A 17307-nucleotide genomic window follows, 5' to 3' on the forward strand; every position below is an offset into this window, starting at 1 on the left:
TGGATAAAAGAGAAACAAAACTTCTATCTTACTAAAGCGCATATAAGCAAATACTCTATACTGCAAATAATAAAGAAAGCATAAAAGGAAAACTTAAATACTTTCTTACTTGAAGACGGCAAGGTTGATGCTGATGTGTGTGTGATACTGGAGAATGGGAACTGCTCTGATACCAACTGTAACGACCACCCTTCTTACAACTCTACTACTCTCTAAGGTGACCGTTACTTAACTATTAACTCTACTTAACCAGTGTGATCGAAACCACGAGGAATCCCTACCGACAAATTTCGGCAGAGTCTTCCCTGTACCGGTGACCATAAACATCAATACATACACAGTATACACAGCCACAGGTGGCTGGAACATATATCAAACACCCACGTAATTCATATATAATCAAAATAATCAACTTTCGCAAAACACGATAAAACAATCCATAGAGTAGTATGTACAAGTTCTAAATTCTATAAACAATCTAACGGAAACAGTCTTAATAAATTCTTGGCAAATCCCCAGATCTCTCCATAGTCCTAGCATCACACACCATCCACACCGCCTTGTCGCCCTCCTTGCTATATCTTTTCCTTTCCTCTATCTGCAGTAGGAGGTAATGTAATCTATAAGCAAAATTTGCTTAGTAACCACTATCTAACTCACAAAAACATGAATATGCATGTATACAAGAAGAACTAGAAACTGAATGCTCTAAAAGAAAATAAAGCATAAATATAGCTGCATCATGTTTAAATGTACTGAAACTAGAAATAAATCTGCTCATGCATAATCAATAGTAAAGCACTATAAACTGCATACTCATGATATACAAGAATAAGCTGCATGCTAGTAGATAAATCTAATCATGCTAAATAAACTAATCAGGAAATAAATAAAACTAATACTGCATGCTAGAATTCAAAAGAACTAAACTTACTGATTCTAAGCATATGTGAAACTTGTTTCATATATTCCAAAACTTATACTTTATTACTTCAAAACAATAATAAAATTCTTCTTGGTACTTATACTTTAATACTTAAAAATAATAATCAACTTCTTTCTTGGGCTTAGGTTTAGTACCAATGCGCGCTCCATAATAAAGACTGTGGTAGCTAGTCATCAGTCCTACGAGGGTAAAGACCTTGGTCTTACCAGGGCCAAGACCTTGGAATTGGTCACCTGGATTTGTTTAACAACAACCTCGGAAGTCAGATACTAGCCTCTTTAAAGTAAAATACTTATTATCTTTTATTACTTCTTCTTTAAATGTCTTGACATTTTAACAAGCACCTTGTGTGCCAAAATTCCTAAAGTCTTGACTTTGGGAATCTACTTAAGGTCTTGACCTTTTTCTTTCTTTTCTTTATCTTTCTTATACTTGTTCAAGTAAAATACTAGCTTATTCCAACATGCTACAACAGATTTAAAACCAAGGAAAACAAATCTGAAATTTTTAGGCATGCTACAGCAAAAATAAATCAAAAAAAGAAAGATCTGCATTCTTAAAAAAACTGCATACACTTAGAGGGTAGTTGTTCATGCTTGTTAAAGTAACGAAGTAACTAAAACTGCAATGCTAATAACAGGGTTGATCATGCTTGTTAAAATAGAAAATAAAACTAATACTATGTACTTAGATTAAAGGTTGTTCGTGCCCTCTAAATAGCACAAAAAGGTCTAAACAGAAAATGCTAAACATAGGGTTGTTCGTGCCCATTAATGGCACAAAAAGATCTAAACTTGTATGCTAAATATAAGGGTTGTTCCAACTAGTTAAGGAAGCATAAGAAACTAAATCTGAAACTGAAATCTTATACTTAGATACAAGGTTAACAAAAGGAAAACTAAAGAGAACTAAATATGAAACTTGAGCATGAAGAGGAAAACTAAAACTACACGGTAAGAAAAACTAAATCTTATACTTGCTAAACAGCCAATTGAAAAGAACTAGATGCTTATAGGAATCTAAAATTCTACACTTCTACTAAATATGGTACACGCCTACTGCCAAAACAAAAAGGAGTAGATACTTAAAGAAAACAGCAAAAATCTGCACTGCTAAAGGAAATAAACTGCAATTCAAAGGAAACTAGATATTTGATGCAAGAATATGAAATGCTTAACACCCACTGTACATGTCCAATTAATTGCAACCTAACTCAAAACTGAATTACTATCTACCAGGTCTGAAGAAATCCAAATCACATGCTTAAACTATTCCAATCCTTCTCTTCCTTTCTTTAAGGTTCACGGCAGCAAGCACAAAAAGCACCAAAACTTCATTGTTTTAAGCCTTAAACACCAATGATCACTGCTAAACAATGGAAAAGGGAACACAAACTCACAGCTACCTCTAGATTAAAATCGAATAGCACTACATGGCACAGAACAACCTCACGGCAGCAAGGAAAGAAAATCTTGGAGCTATCCTACTGCAGGTGAGTAGCAACTTACCCCTTGTTCTTGCACTTACAACCGAGAAGAGATCCTAGGGTTTCGGAGAGATGAAGATCTCGGTTTCTCCTTCATGCTCACGGCGCTCTATGCTGAGGTGATCCCGATTTTGTGAAGCTCCTTTAGAAAGAGTCTCTCATCGACCGCCGGAGTGAAGACCTAGCGTCGTCGCCCCTTTTCGCCCGAGAAGGATTGCTCGAAGAAGGGGAACAGTGCCGTCGCGAGGAAGGGGAAAGAAGGATCGGGTTTTCGGCGAGAAAGGGAAAACCTAATCCCTTTATAACTAGGTTTTTTATTATTAAGTATACCTTAAATATAATTCGTTCTTTCCTTAATTAACATAACCCGCTTGCACACTTGGTCAACCACGATTTAGCAAAGTCAAAGGTCGTGGTTTCGAATCCTCAGCCGAGCGTTTTATTCCCCTTTTATTTAAAATGTTCCTAACTACTGCTTAAATGTATTACATTCCATATTCATTCACAAAATGTTTGCAGAATAGTTGGCTGGCTGGATTCGATTAAGGCTTGTTTTGGTTCGAGGTCCATGGTTCGAATCTCGGCTTGGACGTTTTTTGTCAAAACTTCTTTCGTTTAGTAAAAATAACAAACAACCTCCAAAAATTATATAAAAATACTCTAAAAATTTCTAAAAATCTCTAAAATATTTTAAAAAACATTTCCAAATATTTTTAAAGACATTTAGAACTTGAAATAGGGAAAATTGGGCCGTTACAGCAAAAAAGAAAAGTTTTAAACATAATTAAAACTTCCTTATTTTCCTTGCCAATGACTAAAAAGGAAAGTTTTAAAATGAAAAATTAAAACTTCCTTTTAATGGTTGTCATGGTCGGCCCTACCCAAGTTCTCCAAATAAGGAAAGTTTTAAACATAAAATTAAAACTTCCTTATTTGTTTCCGGTAAGAAATAAAAAAATTCTCTTTTAAATCCCTTGTTGGTTATAAAAGGAAAATTTTATAAATTAAAATCTCTCTTTTAAAAAACATGTGGATGGTTACAAAAAAAGAAAGTTTTATTAAAAATTAAAATCTTTCTTTTAAACATTATAGATAACTACAAATAAGGAAAGATTTCAAACCTCTCTCTGAATCCTTTGTAGAAAGCTATAAAAGGAAAGATTTTAAAATTTAAAAACTCTCTTTTAAAACCATGGCTTCCATAAAAGGAAAGATTTTAAAATTTAAAATACCCTTTTAATTTTATGTGGCCGACCACCTAGCTTGGGCTCCAAGCTTGGCCGGCCACAACTTCGCTCCACTCTTTAGCTTGGCCGACCCTAGCTTGGGCTCCAAGCTTGGCTTGGTCGGCCACATCAAGATGGGTAAGAAGCTAGGCTTTAGGTGGATATAAGGCTTTATAAATAAGAGGCTACAACAGGGACCAAGAGGAGGAATTGGTTTTGGTCTCCCAATGAGCTTGAGTTTCCCATGTTCGCCCCGAACACCCAACTCAAGTTCATCAATAATAACTCATACCACTAAAGAATTATTATTGCACTACCGCACCAATCCCATATTATAATATGGGCTCCGTCTTATCATGAGTACGTTAGTCTCCCTGTGTTTAAGATATCGAATGTCCACTAATTAAATGAGTTATTGACAACTCACTTAATTAATATTTAGCTCCAAGAGTAGTACCACTCAACCTTATTGTCATGTCGGACTAAGTCCACCTGCAGGGTTTACATGACAATCCTTATGAGCTCCACAAGAGGGCATCACCAACCTAGATCACTAGGACACGGTTTCATTTTATAATCAACAACACACCATATAAATAATATCATTTCCCAACTTATCGGGCTTATTGAATTAACGAACTAAATCTCACCCTTTGATAAATTAATGAAATAAATATTAAGTATCCGTGCTTGTTATTATATCATGATTAAGAGTATGCACTACTATAATAACAGAGGTCCTGTTCTTTTTTACAATTAGTATAAAAAGAACAACCTCAAATGGTCCTGCTCAATACACTCAGAGTGTACTAGTGTAATTTTATAGTCAAGATAAATTAATACCAAATTACATTACAACCATTCCAATGGTTTGTCTCATTCCATCTTGGTTGTGAGCAACTATTTATAATTTAAAAGAACTGATAATATGATCTTCTGTGTGATACCAACCACCATGTTATCTTCAATATAAATTAAATGAACAACTACATTTAGCATATAAATATAGACATTTGACCAATGTGATTCTTATTTCAAAATAAATGTTTATACTAAAAGCTAGACTTTTAGTATACATTCTAACACTGGGGACAAAAACGTTTTGATTTTTTAATTTTATTAGGTAACTGATCTTTATATGATATTTTATAATCATCTTCATGTCAGTTGTCATTAAGTCTTTTATAGTTGAAAACCATCCTAGACCGTCCTCTTTTCTGTTCAGCTCCTTTGTTAACTATAAAGGTAGGACTTCTATGTCTAGAATCAGATCTTTGTATAGCTTTTAATGCCAAGAGTTGAGTAATATGCATCTTACAATCCTCTCTATCCCAATTGGAGTATTTTTAAGTCTTGTGCTTTAATTGTTAATTCAGGATTCATAATATTGAGTTTGCAGTAGACTTTGTCTTTTTCCCAATATTTAAGGGGATTTTCACCAAGAATTTCTAGTTTTTCTAATCTAGAAATGAAAGCATCTAAAGTATCTTTCTTACTAAGTAGTGTATTTAAGGAGGGCTTAAAACCATCTTGATAGTTAGTTTCTGGTTCTAAGTCAGGTTTTAAATCAGGTATATCTTCGGGGTTCCAAGAGCCAAGTCTATCTAGTTTTCCTGTAGGGACAGTGAGACTTTAGGTTTCTTGGTTTTGTCATTAAATTGTCTAGGTTTACAGGGACAGGGTAAGGTAGAGGAAGGAGGATTGAAACTTTCAACAGGTGGAGGGGTATCACCACGCTTCTCAGTGCTAACCTCAGAGGGGTAGGCAGATAAAATGGGAGAAATAATAGGGGTAGAAAGAAAGAAAGCATAAAAGAGCACGATCAAGGGAAATGAGAAAATTAAGACCAAGGATTAAGGGAATAGATTTATGCGGCATAGGCCTAACCCAAAGTTGTGGTAAATTTAGGGGAGAACTAAAAACTTCATAAGTAGTAAAGAAATGTATATGGACATTACGAACATATTTGGTGCAACTTAATTGTTGACCGTCAAATTATGTGCTAAGTAGAGGAGTATTAGTAGTTTTGATAAGGGAAGAAGGAAGAAAAGAGAGGAGCAAAACCTCGTCAATGGTGGAGGTTGTAGCTCCACTGTCTAAAAAAGCATGTAAGGTGAGTTATTGTCCTTGAATATTTAAAGTACATTGGACCCTAATATCGAGGGTAAGTCCAGTATTACGAATACTAGGAGTTTGGATAAAAACAAATTCAAGATTAGGAAGGGAGTCTTCAAGAAGAGGACTCTTTCCTTTGTCTAAATAAGGGTCCTGCAGATAAGATGAAGGACTAGGTTCTTCAAGTGGATAAGTTCCTTCCTTGAGAAGAGCAAGTTCTATTTCTAAGAGATTAAGGCGGGTTTCTAAAATAGAGACCCGAGATTCTAATATAGTATTTCTAGTGCTTTTGCGAACCACTTGTGTCGGTGGAATGGTGATTTAAAAAAGAGTATTAAGGCATAAATTACAACATTGTTTCTTATAGAGTTTACAAGTACCTCGTTGAATTAGTGAAGGATAATAACCACAAGCTAAATAGGGAATATGATCAGAACCTTCTTTAAGTTGCCAATCATGACTAAAAGTTTGTTGATCGGATCGTAAATCAGTAAGATTTTATGGAATAAAATGATGATACATAAGAGAGAAATTTTGAAACTCTTAAAGTGTTTCATCAAAGAGTGGGTCAGAGAAAGGATCCTCTTCTGAGTCAGAGCTATAGTGAGGATCTAAAAAAGAGTTAATTAAAGAATAATCTTTTTGGACTGGAGAAGGACTGTCTTTTAGATCTAAGACCGAAAAGATTGAATAGATGGACAAATTACTAGAGACATCGTCTTCAATATCTATTAAGTCAAAATTAATATTGCCGACCACTTCAGCTTCTCTAGTATAAAGTAATATCTTCTGGAAGGGCTCTGAGAGAGAAAAGATTATCCTTCTTCTTTTGGCCCTGAAGTATTTCTAAAGATTGATAATGTAATGGTTTAAGTGGTACAGAAAAAAGATCTGTATCTTGTCTTGTTGGGCTGGTTGAAGAAGTGGCTTCCATTTTGTATGGTTTATCTTCTTGTATTTTGTTATCCTAGTGAAGTGATCGGCTTATTATAAAATTAGGGCCCAATTTTTCTCTTAGTAAGTCATAAGCTTCATTAAGTGAGTAAAACCCCTTATAAGGAGGTTTATCTTCTTCAGGAAGTAAAACTTTAACTTCATCCCAAGCTACATAAAGTTCGGCAAATGGTCCAGAGAAAATAGCATTGCAAGAAACCTTCTTCCCAAGTGGTTTTTGAATAGTTGTAATGAAGTAATTGGAGATAGCATTGATGATAGCTATCTTTTGACTTGCTATTCCTGGTGAAGTAGGAATGTTCCAAATATTATCAATTAACCATTGTTGTATAGTATCAAGTTGGACTCTGAGAGGAAAGTCAAAAGTATCTCCTTTCCTGGAGAATTGAGGAAGTTCTTGATTGCCAGATTTCATAGTCTTTTGATAACCATAAGTAAGAACTCTTTTCTGTATATCCATAGCTGCAAAATTGGATAAGTTAGTAAGCGAGATAAAGTATCAGCAAGAGAATTAGAGCTTCCTTTAATATATTCCCATTGAATTTGAAGTCCTTTTTTAAGAATAGTATCAGTGAATTTTATCCAACGTTTAGATCCTAAGCCTTTTCTTACTTCTTTTGTTTGTTGACTATATTTTACTATAGCCTCACAATCAGTTCTGATTGTTATTTCAGGCTTATTATAGATAAATAAAAAGAAATCTTCTAAACAATAAATGACTACAAGTAACTCATAATCTAAAGAAGTGAGTCTGGCTTTTTCTTTATATTTTCCTGACGCATATCTGCATAATTGTAATGCCCGAAAATTCTCGAAACTGCATTATAAATATTCTACAATTTTTCTGGAATTTTTAGATATTTTTCCAGAATTTTCCGAGTAGCGGAAGCAGCAAAAATAAATAGAACTGCAAAATAGCTTAGGCGGGAATCGAACCCGAGATCTATAGTTTAGGGATAATGTTAGTAACCGGTTGAACCCAGCAGGGCCGTGCTGAAAGAAAGGAGAACCAAATATATTTATATTAGAGTTGGGTTCATTAAACCACTTAATATAAATTAAAAACTTAAAGAGGGTTTGGTTTATTTTAGAAGTTTGGTTCGGCACCTCCTCACCTCACGCCACTTTTCTTCTCTCCAAAACCTCACCGCCGCACGCACCTCTCCCTCTCCTTCTCTCGGCGCCCTAGCCCAAGGTCAATAGGTTCATCTTCCGACGACGACTCCAACACGAAAGAGGTTCTTCTCCGCGAGAGGAACGCGAATACGTGATCGGATCGTCGAGAAGTTCATCTCCATCGGAATTCTAGCGAATAGAATCGTAAGAAATTACGAATAGGAGGTAAGAAATCCCTCACCTGCAGTATAATAGCTCCGTTTGGTTTTCTACGCATTAGTTTTAGCTATATGCAGGTTTTTTCGGCACATAGGGTGTGTTTAAACCCTCCTCGAGGATTAGGGATCTAGTTGAGCACCTCTAGACAGGCCGGACACGTTGGTCTCCTTTAGTTGGAGATTCTAGACGTTGTCGGGTGCCTAGAGGTGATCTCCCTATTAGAGGAGAGAGTTGGAGCACACCAAGTGTTCGGTAAAATGTTAGTGTAGCTAAATACCACCTCAGTTATGTTTAACAGCTCAGTTAAATGCATTAGTAGCATTTAAATCAGTATGTTAGTCTAGTTTCAGCTTACATGGGACTACGGTCCAATGGGTGGGCTCCCACAGTCGCCTCTAGGTTTAGATAACCTAGCTCTAGGTTCAGATAACCTAGAAACAGCAAAATAAGCAATTAGTAGCTATATTCAGTATTTTATTTTCAGTGGCACTGTACTGGATTAGATATCCATTGGGCTGGGCTCCCATAGTCGGTCCCTAGGTTTAGATAACCTAATTCTAGGTTTAGATAACCTAGTTCTAGGTTTAGATAACCTAGTTAACCCTACTAAATTCGGGACTTGCAAACCCTGGTCTAGTTAGGGATGCGCGCATAGCAAGTACAGTTGCCGGGCCCAAACAGCATGATTACTATTTTCACTTATTATGATATTAGCTTTCAAACTCTTAATCTAATCCAGTGATTATAGTTTAAGATCAGTTTTAGCGCAGTTCAGTTTCAGTTCAGTATCATGCTCCAGTTTAGTTTTTCCCTGTGAATATGCATGATAACTTTATGTGCAGTTGTTATACATGTTTTTATGTTCAGGTTTAGATATGCCATGATTGTATGCTTATATGCCATGCCATGCTAGTTTATTCAGTATATCCAGCATATGTTTCAAACAGCATGATTTAAAATCATATTTGCATCGTTGCATGTTTTTGTGAGGTAGATGGTTTCTTACTAAGCTTTAAGCTTACAGATACTATTTTTCCTTCTACTGCAGATAAAGGTAAAGGAAAGATGGACTAGCAGTGGAGGTTGGAGGTCAATGCAGATCAAGATGTGTGTGGCAGGAACCGGAATAAAAGATCCTTAGGGAGTTAGCAGATTAAGAACTTAGTTTTTGTTTTAAGATACTTTTATGCAGTTCTAGTAGTTTTGAATGCTATGAATTAATAAGCTTTGCACTAGATCATGTTAGAATGCTAGTTAATAGATATTAGAACGCTTTACATGCATTCTATAACTGTTGTGTGATGTTTTAGCACGAACAAGTGCTGAAATCAGAGTTCCAGGAGCGAAATCAGAACTCTGATCGGTCTACAGACCGATCAGAGTCTGTGCTGTGCCACTGGATATGTCAGCCGACCGATCCAGATGCAAACAGAAGGTTGGCATCTGCCACTGGATCGGTCAGCCGACCGATCCATTCGCGAACAGAAAGTTGGCCTTCGCGAACAGAGGTTACCAAAGCTTGCTGATCGGTCTGCCGACCGATCAGTGAGCCACTGGATCGGTCAGCCGACCGATCAGTGCACTTCTGGATCGGTCGGTAGACCGATCCAGCCACGTACAGAAGCGACAGCCTATGGATCGGTCAGCCGACCGATCCAGAGAGTTTTCTTCCGTGCCAGTATAAGCTGAGTCGATCACGGGATCGATCCGACAGCCCAATCGATCTAGGGATCGATTGAAAAGCCTAATTACAGCTAGCAGGTCATCTGAGAGGCATAGATTGTCTTCCCTAACAGGTGTACAACCCTTAGGTACACCTAGAATGTTAAGTTTAGATTTTATAGAAATCAGTTTAGTAAGATTTTCATCAATCCAGTTTTTCCGCATTAGTCATTTAGCACAGCATAACTGTAGCGATCGGCCTTACAGCCTAGTAGTAGAAGGTGGGTCGTTACAATAATTATTCTGAAGATTTGGAGTCATACTTAGATTTTTTTTACTAAATAAGGCTTCTCCCCAGCCTGTTTCACAACCGTCTGTTTCTATTACCAAATAATCGATATCTAAGGCTAAAGTTAAATGAGGTAATTGTTGCACCACTACTTTGATTTGTTTGGTCAAGTCTATATCTTGTTGATTAAAATATCATTGTCCTGTTTGTGAAGTTTTGTTATATAAAGGTCCACTTATTTTGCCAATATCTTTTAAATAAGGCCTTGCATAATTAAGTAAGGCTAAAAAGGATCGAAGTGTTTTGATGTCTTCCATTTTATCAGGAAAGTCTAAAATTTTGCTTGTGATATGAGCTTAAAGTGTTATCTTTCCTTGACCTATAAGACTGCCTAAGAAATCAATGTATAGTGCTGCCAATTTCATTTTTCTTCTATATGCAATTAATCTATGTTGTTCAAATAAGTTAAAAATCATATATAAATGTGCATAATGTTCGTCCTTTATTTTAGAAAAAACCATAACATCATCAATATATACACATAAAAGTCTATAACTGATTTAAATATGTCATCCATTTTTCTTTGGAAGACCTGAGGGGCTACTTTTAGCCTAAAAGGCATAACTTGCCATTCAAAATGTCTTTTAGGGAATTTTGAAACTTTAGGTGTTTTGTTTTTTAAACTTAATGTTTTTTTAACATTTGTTTTTTAACTTTACATTAATTTTTTGAACTATACGTTTTTAAGAATTATTTTAAGTATATTTTTTACTTACATAATAAAAAAATACAACTTTATTTTTTTAATAAAATATCACATATTTTTAATTTTATTTCATTTTTATAATTTGAAATAAATTACTAATGCAATTGGTTAATCAACATTGATGTTATCATCCAAATATTCACGGTTCGTTTTTTAAAATATTTTTAAGTATATTTTTTACTTACATAATAAAAAAATACAACTTTATTTTTTAAATAAAATATCACATATTTTTAATTTTATTTCATTTTTTATAATTTGAAATAAATTACTTATGCAATTTGTTAATCAGCATTGATGTTATCACCCAGATATTCATGTTTCGAACCCTAACTATAATGTATTTGTATCGGTTGGTGATCTGGTGGTCGGTGGAAAATTTCTATATGACTATATCGATTACTTCGAGAGAGAGTTAATAAAGCTAAAAAGGATTATCATTTTTTTAATTGACTAAGTTGAAATGTTTATAGTATTAATTTCTGGCAATAAATTTAGTTTCATTTATTTGGTTTTCTTAAATTATATTAATTTTTTTAAAAATGTAAGAATGTGTGTAAAATGATTAAATAAAACTAATATATAAAAAATTATTATTATTATTATTATTAAAATTAGGATTAAAATAAACAAAATAATTTATTTTAAGAATTAGGCAGGGGCCGCGCGAACGCGTACCCCCACTACAACAAATTATGACGTCCACTCTCCCAACTTGGGAAGATGGTAGACCAATACCCCTCCAAAGTGCAATAGAGGTCATTGGGCTAGGTCATAGGCCATCTTGATCACCCATAGACCCCGTCCAGGTAAGTATGGAGCAAAAGCTCATGTCCATATGCTTTAATAGCAGTTTTCACATTTTGCTTCTTGTTATTTTAACAATATGGGACTAATTATAATCTAAAACTTCATTATGTTAGGATTAGAGAAGCAACTTAGTTGTTTCAAAAAGATTTCCAATGCAAATATGAAAGTTAAAATATTTCTACTTTGTTAAGATTAAGAATAAGTCGCAAAATAAAAAAGCATAAAGAATAAACATAAAATATTTTATCATTTATCAAAATCCTAATTTTAATCTTAGAAAAATCATTATGCCTAAGGGGGTCTATCTTCATGACCGTATCATTAACTAATTGGATCAATGATTCTTAATTAATTGATTGAATAAATGAATATCTTATCATAACTTTTAAAGTATTTTTGGTTCAAGTTATCATATATAATTTTAATTGGTTAAGTGATCATTATGTAATCACATAATCTTTAGGTGTTTTTTTTTTTAAACTTAATTTTTTTTTAACATTTTTTTTTTAACTTTATGTTAATTTTTTTAACTATACGTTTTTTAAAATTTTTTAAGTATATTTTTTACTTACCTAATAAAAAATACAACTTTATTTGTTAAATAAAATATCGCATATTTTTTATTTTATTTCATTTTTATAATTTGAAATAAATTACTTATGCAATTGGTTAATCGGCATTGATGTTATAATAAAATATCACATATTTTTAATTTTATTTCATTTTTATTCGAACCCAAACTATAATGTATTTGTACTCTGATGGTCGGTGGAAAATTTCTACGAGACTGTACCGAATAAAAGATAGTTAATAAAGCTAAATAGGATTATCATTTTTTTTAATTGACTAATTTGAAATGTTTATACTATTAATTTTTGACAATAAATTTAGTTTCATTTACTTGGTCATCTTAGATTATATAAATTTAAAAAATATATATAAGGATGTGTGTAAAATGATTAAATAAAACCAATCTTGTGATATATAAAAGATTATTATTATTATTATTATTAAAATAAGGATTAAAATAAACAAAATAATTTATTTTAAGAATTAGGCAGGGGCCGCGCGAACATGTACCCCCACTACAACAAATTATGACGTCCACTCTCCCAACTTGGGGAGATGGTAGACCAATACCCCTCCAAAGTGCAATGGAGGTCATTGGGCTAGGTCATAGGCCATCTTGATCACCCATAGACCCCGTCCAGGTAAGTATGGAGCAAAGACTCATGTCCATATGCTTTAATAGTAGTTTTCACATTTTACTTCTTGTTATTTTAACAATGTGGGACTAATTATAATCTAAAACTTCATTATGTTAGGATTAGAGAAGCAACTTGCTTGTTTCAAAAAGATTTCCAATGCAAATATGAAAGTTAAAATATTTCTACTTTGTTAAGATTAAGAATAAGTCGCAAAATAAAAAAACATAAATAATAAACAAAAAATATTTTATCATGTATCAAAATCCTAATGTTAATCTAAGAAAAATCATTATACCTAAGGGGGTCTATCTTCATCACTGTATCACTAACTAATTGGATCAATAATAAATTATGGGGAATAAAATATAACTTAATTTATTTGGTTCAACCTAAAAAAAATTTATTTATTTGAAAATTTTAATATATAATTTAGTTTAATATTTTATTATATTACCCTCCATTATAAAATCAACAGTAACTTTAGGTATTTTGTTTTTTAAACTTAATTTTTTTAACATTTGTTTTTTAACTTTATGTTAATTTTTTAACTATCGTTTTTTAAAATTTTTTTAAGTATATATTTTACTTACCTAATAAAAAATACAACTTTATTTTTTAAATAAATTATCACATATTTTTAATTATATTCCATTTTTATAATTTGAAATAAAATACTTATGCAATTGGTTAATCAACATGAAATCACCAGATATTCACTGTTTGAACACTAACTATAATATATTTGTATCTCAATTTATTTACTCAGTTGGTGGGTGGAAAATTTCTATGAGACTGTTCCGATTACTTCTAATTAATAAATCTAAAAAGGATTATCATTTTTTAATTGAGTAAGTTAGTGTTTATAGTATTACTTTCTGACAATAAATTTAGTTTCATTTATTTGGTTTTCTTAGATTATATTAATTTTTTAAAAATATAAGAATGTATGTAAAATGATTAAATAAAACCAATCATGTGATATATAAAAAATAATTATTATTATTATTAATAAAATTAGGATTAAAATAAAAAAAATAATTTATTTTAAGAATTAGGCAGGGGTCGCGCGAACGCGTACCCCCACTACAACAAATTATGACGTCCACTCTCCCAACTTGGGGAGATGGTAGACCAATACCCCTCCAAAGTGCAATGGAAGACATTGGGCTAGGTCATAGGCCATCTTGATCACCCATAGACCCCGTCCAGGTAAGTATGGAGCAAAGGCTCATGTCCATATGCTTTAATAGCAGTTTTCACATTTTGCTTCTTGTTATTTTAACAATATGGGACTAATTATAATCTAAAACTTCATTATGTTTGTCACGCCCCGGGGGAGTCCCTGTCCGAAGAAATTTCGGCAGCACCTCCCCTGTACGGCTGACAATCTGAATCATTTCTACATGCATAATATACCTCAGCCACAGACAACTGGAATAAACACACAACCACGCAGTTTATATGCAAAACTAATAGCCCACTCAGCTGTACCAGAATCAAACACAGCGGAAATACAACGGACACACATACAACTATCAACAGAGACTGCTAGCCGGCTAGACTTACACCACACAACAAAACAACACTCCAAAAACATAACTGGAACACAAAGCGAAATACAGAAATTTCATATACCGAAAATGTAACTAAATAAAAATAGAGACAGATCTTCTGATGTGACGTGGGGACCGACAGGTAGGATACTCCAAGTGACTCCATAAACAATGTAACGACCCAAATTTCCTAATTTTGAGCCCAAAAATAATTCAAAAATTTTTAGAAATACTATAGAAAAATTCTAGAGATTTTTAGAAATTTTTAGAGTATTTTTATGTAATTTTTCGAGTTCGTTTGGTATTTTTACCAAGGAGAATAAGTTTTAAAAATAAACTAAAAAAAAAAAAAAAAAAAAAGGTTGTAGAAGCTGGGTTTCGAACCCAGCACCCCGGACCCAAGCAAAACCGGCCCAACCAACCGAGCTGCGCTCGATTTGTTAATCATATATGGAGCGATATATATTTAAGTAGTAGTTAGGAACAGTAAAATAAATTGGAAATAAAAGTGCGCGGCTGAGGAATCGAAGCCGAGATCTCTGAATTGGTTAAAACCTGGCTAACCAAGTGTGTTGCGGGCGGTTTTGTTAAGAATAGATAGTAAAAAATATTTAAGGTATAGTTGATAACAGAAATAACCCTAGGTTATAAAAAGGGATAAGTTAAGAGAGAAATTAATTTTCTCCCGAAACCCTTTCTCTCCTCTCTCGCGATGGCGATTCTTCTCGGGCGAAATCGTGGCAAGGAGCGATCCTTTCTCCGGCGGCCGGCGAGGTTGTTCTCCGAGGGGTTTTCTTCACTTCTCGTCAAGGAGAAGCTTTGAGCACGAAGAAGAGCCGAGATTTGAAGCTTTACCCGAACCCTAGATCTCCTCCTTTTCGGTTGTAAGTCCAAGAACAAGAAGTAAGTGCTTCTCACCTGCAGTAGGAGTAGTTCCGAATTTTCGTTCTTCTTGTTTTCGAGTTTTCTTCTCGATTTCGAAGCGTGCGATGAAGATTGGTGTATTAAAACTTGCTGCCGTGAGTCTTATGAAGAAAAAGGGAATTGTTTAAATGGGCTAGAATTGTTGTGGTTCTGGGAGGGTTCAGTGGATTGCAGTGCTTCATCTAGACCTGACGTTTTTTTTATTGGTCAACCTGCTGTTAGAATCTTGTGTGGTTGGTCCTGTACATACGGTTTTAGATCCATTGATAGTGTAGATTAGTATTTAAATTTTGAGATTTCTTTATTAAATTTGAGCATGAAACCAATAGAAAGATTGTTAACCTACTATCATGCACAAATAGATTTTATGCTCTAGATATCACAGGCCATAGATGAATGTAGTTAGTGAAAGAATCGGATAGTAGATTTGATATTCTATTCCACTTGTTAGTTGTAGATTCTGAAGTTTAGATTGTATTTATCTGCTGTTAGATGTACAACTTTCGATTTCTATTAGTTGAACAGTTTTAGTTTCATTGCTATCAGTTGAGCATGTGTAACAAATTTAGTTTATATGGATACTCATGAGCAGTAGCAAATTTAGTTCGTATAGAATAGCATGAGCATGATTCACTTGCAGTAGTTGATCTTGTAATTGAATTTAATTTCTAGGATGTATTAGTTCTTAATTCTTTAGTTTTCAGCCTTTAGTTATTTACAGTTTCAGATTTCATTAAAGCATTTAGCTTTAGTTTTCTCTATATATGCAGAATTTTGTTAGCTTGATATGCAGAATTTTGATTAGTATAGTTAGCATTTCAGATTTGATGTATTTTAGCATGAAGAATTGATATACATGTGTTTGTTAGCTTTTAATAGTTCTCTAATCTAAAGCATACCGTTAGATGTCTTTGCTATTTCAATGAACCTGAACAGCCATTAACTTAAGCATGCACGGTTTAGCTTTCCTTGCTACTTAATGAGCATGCACAATTTGGTACCTGGCATGTTTGGTTAGATCTTTTATGCTATGCATAGGGCAAGAACAGCCCTCATTTTTAAAGTATGCAATTTAGATTTAAGTTTCTTTACTACCTCATTTAACATGAACAGATCTACTTTTGGATTTAGTTATGATTCTCTACTGAATTACCAAAAGATAAGTAAAAGAAAGATAAAGAAAAGAAAGGAAAAAGGCTAAGGCCTTAAGTAAAATCCCGAAGTCAAAACTTTAGGGATTTTGGCACACAAGGTGCTTATTAAATGCCAAGGCATTTTATTATAAGAAGTATTTAAAGATAAAAAGTATTTTACTTTTAAAGGGCATGTACTGGACACAAGGTCCAAGGGATGGGCTCCAAGATGCCCCTAGGCACAAGGCCTAGAAGTACCTTAGTAGTTTCGGGATTAGCTACCTCGACTCTTATTAAGGATGCGCGCAAATTGGTAAAATACCAAAGTGGTACAATGCCGGGCCCAAGAGAAGTTGATTATTATTTTGAAGTATAAAAGTAAAAGTTTTTTTGAAACAAATGAAACAAACATCAAATATGTTTAGAATTAGAAAGTTTAGCTTCTTGTTATTTGAAGCATGCAGTATCAGTTTTCATTTGCTTCCTTATGAGTTTATTTGAGCATGACTATATGTCTTATCATTTAGTTGATTTCTTGCTATTAGATTATTTAGCATGATTAGCTTTATTTGCTTTTCAGCATGCAGTTATAGTTTTATTCTTGTATAGCATGAGTAGCTTTACATGTTAGCTTTTCAGTTAATATGATTTCTATGCTATTTATGAGCATGATTACATGTTTAGTATTTCAGTTAATCTGATTTATTTACTAGTAGATGAGCATGAGTAGCTTTCTTCTAAGCATTCAGATTTAGCATGTTTTTCGTTATATACATGCATATCGAGTTTTTGTGAGTAGGCAAGCACTTACTAAGCTTTTAGCTTATAGATACTACTTTCCTCCTACTGCAGATAAAGGAAAAGCTAAAGTATGAAAGGAAGGCGACAAGGTGGTGGTGA

At 33.6% G+C, this 17307-nt stretch overlaps 3 non-coding genes across 3 annotated transcripts; all 3 read right to left on the reverse strand.

The window, feature by feature from the left end:
- Positions 1-11434: 11434 nt before the first annotated feature.
- LOC122013004 lies at positions 11435-11596 on the reverse strand. Its single transcript, XR_006120392.1, has one exon. It is a non-coding gene; the product is annotated as a U1 spliceosomal RNA (small nuclear RNA).
- Positions 11597-12646: 1050 nt separating this feature from the next.
- LOC122013008 lies at positions 12647-12808 on the reverse strand. Its single transcript, XR_006120397.1, has one exon. It is a non-coding gene; the product is annotated as a U1 spliceosomal RNA (small nuclear RNA).
- A 1044-nt stretch (positions 12809-13852) lies between these two features.
- Positions 13853-14014, reverse strand: LOC122013001. The gene has a single exon (XR_006120390.1). It is a non-coding gene; the product is annotated as a U1 spliceosomal RNA (small nuclear RNA).
- Between the last annotated feature and the right edge of the window lie 3293 nt (positions 14015-17307).

This window comes from Zingiber officinale, chromosome 8A, assembly GCF_018446385.1.
Source record: "Zingiber officinale cultivar Zhangliang chromosome 8A, Zo_v1.1, whole genome shotgun sequence".
Lineage (NCBI taxonomy): Eukaryota > Viridiplantae > Streptophyta > Magnoliopsida > Zingiberales > Zingiberaceae > Zingiber > Zingiber officinale.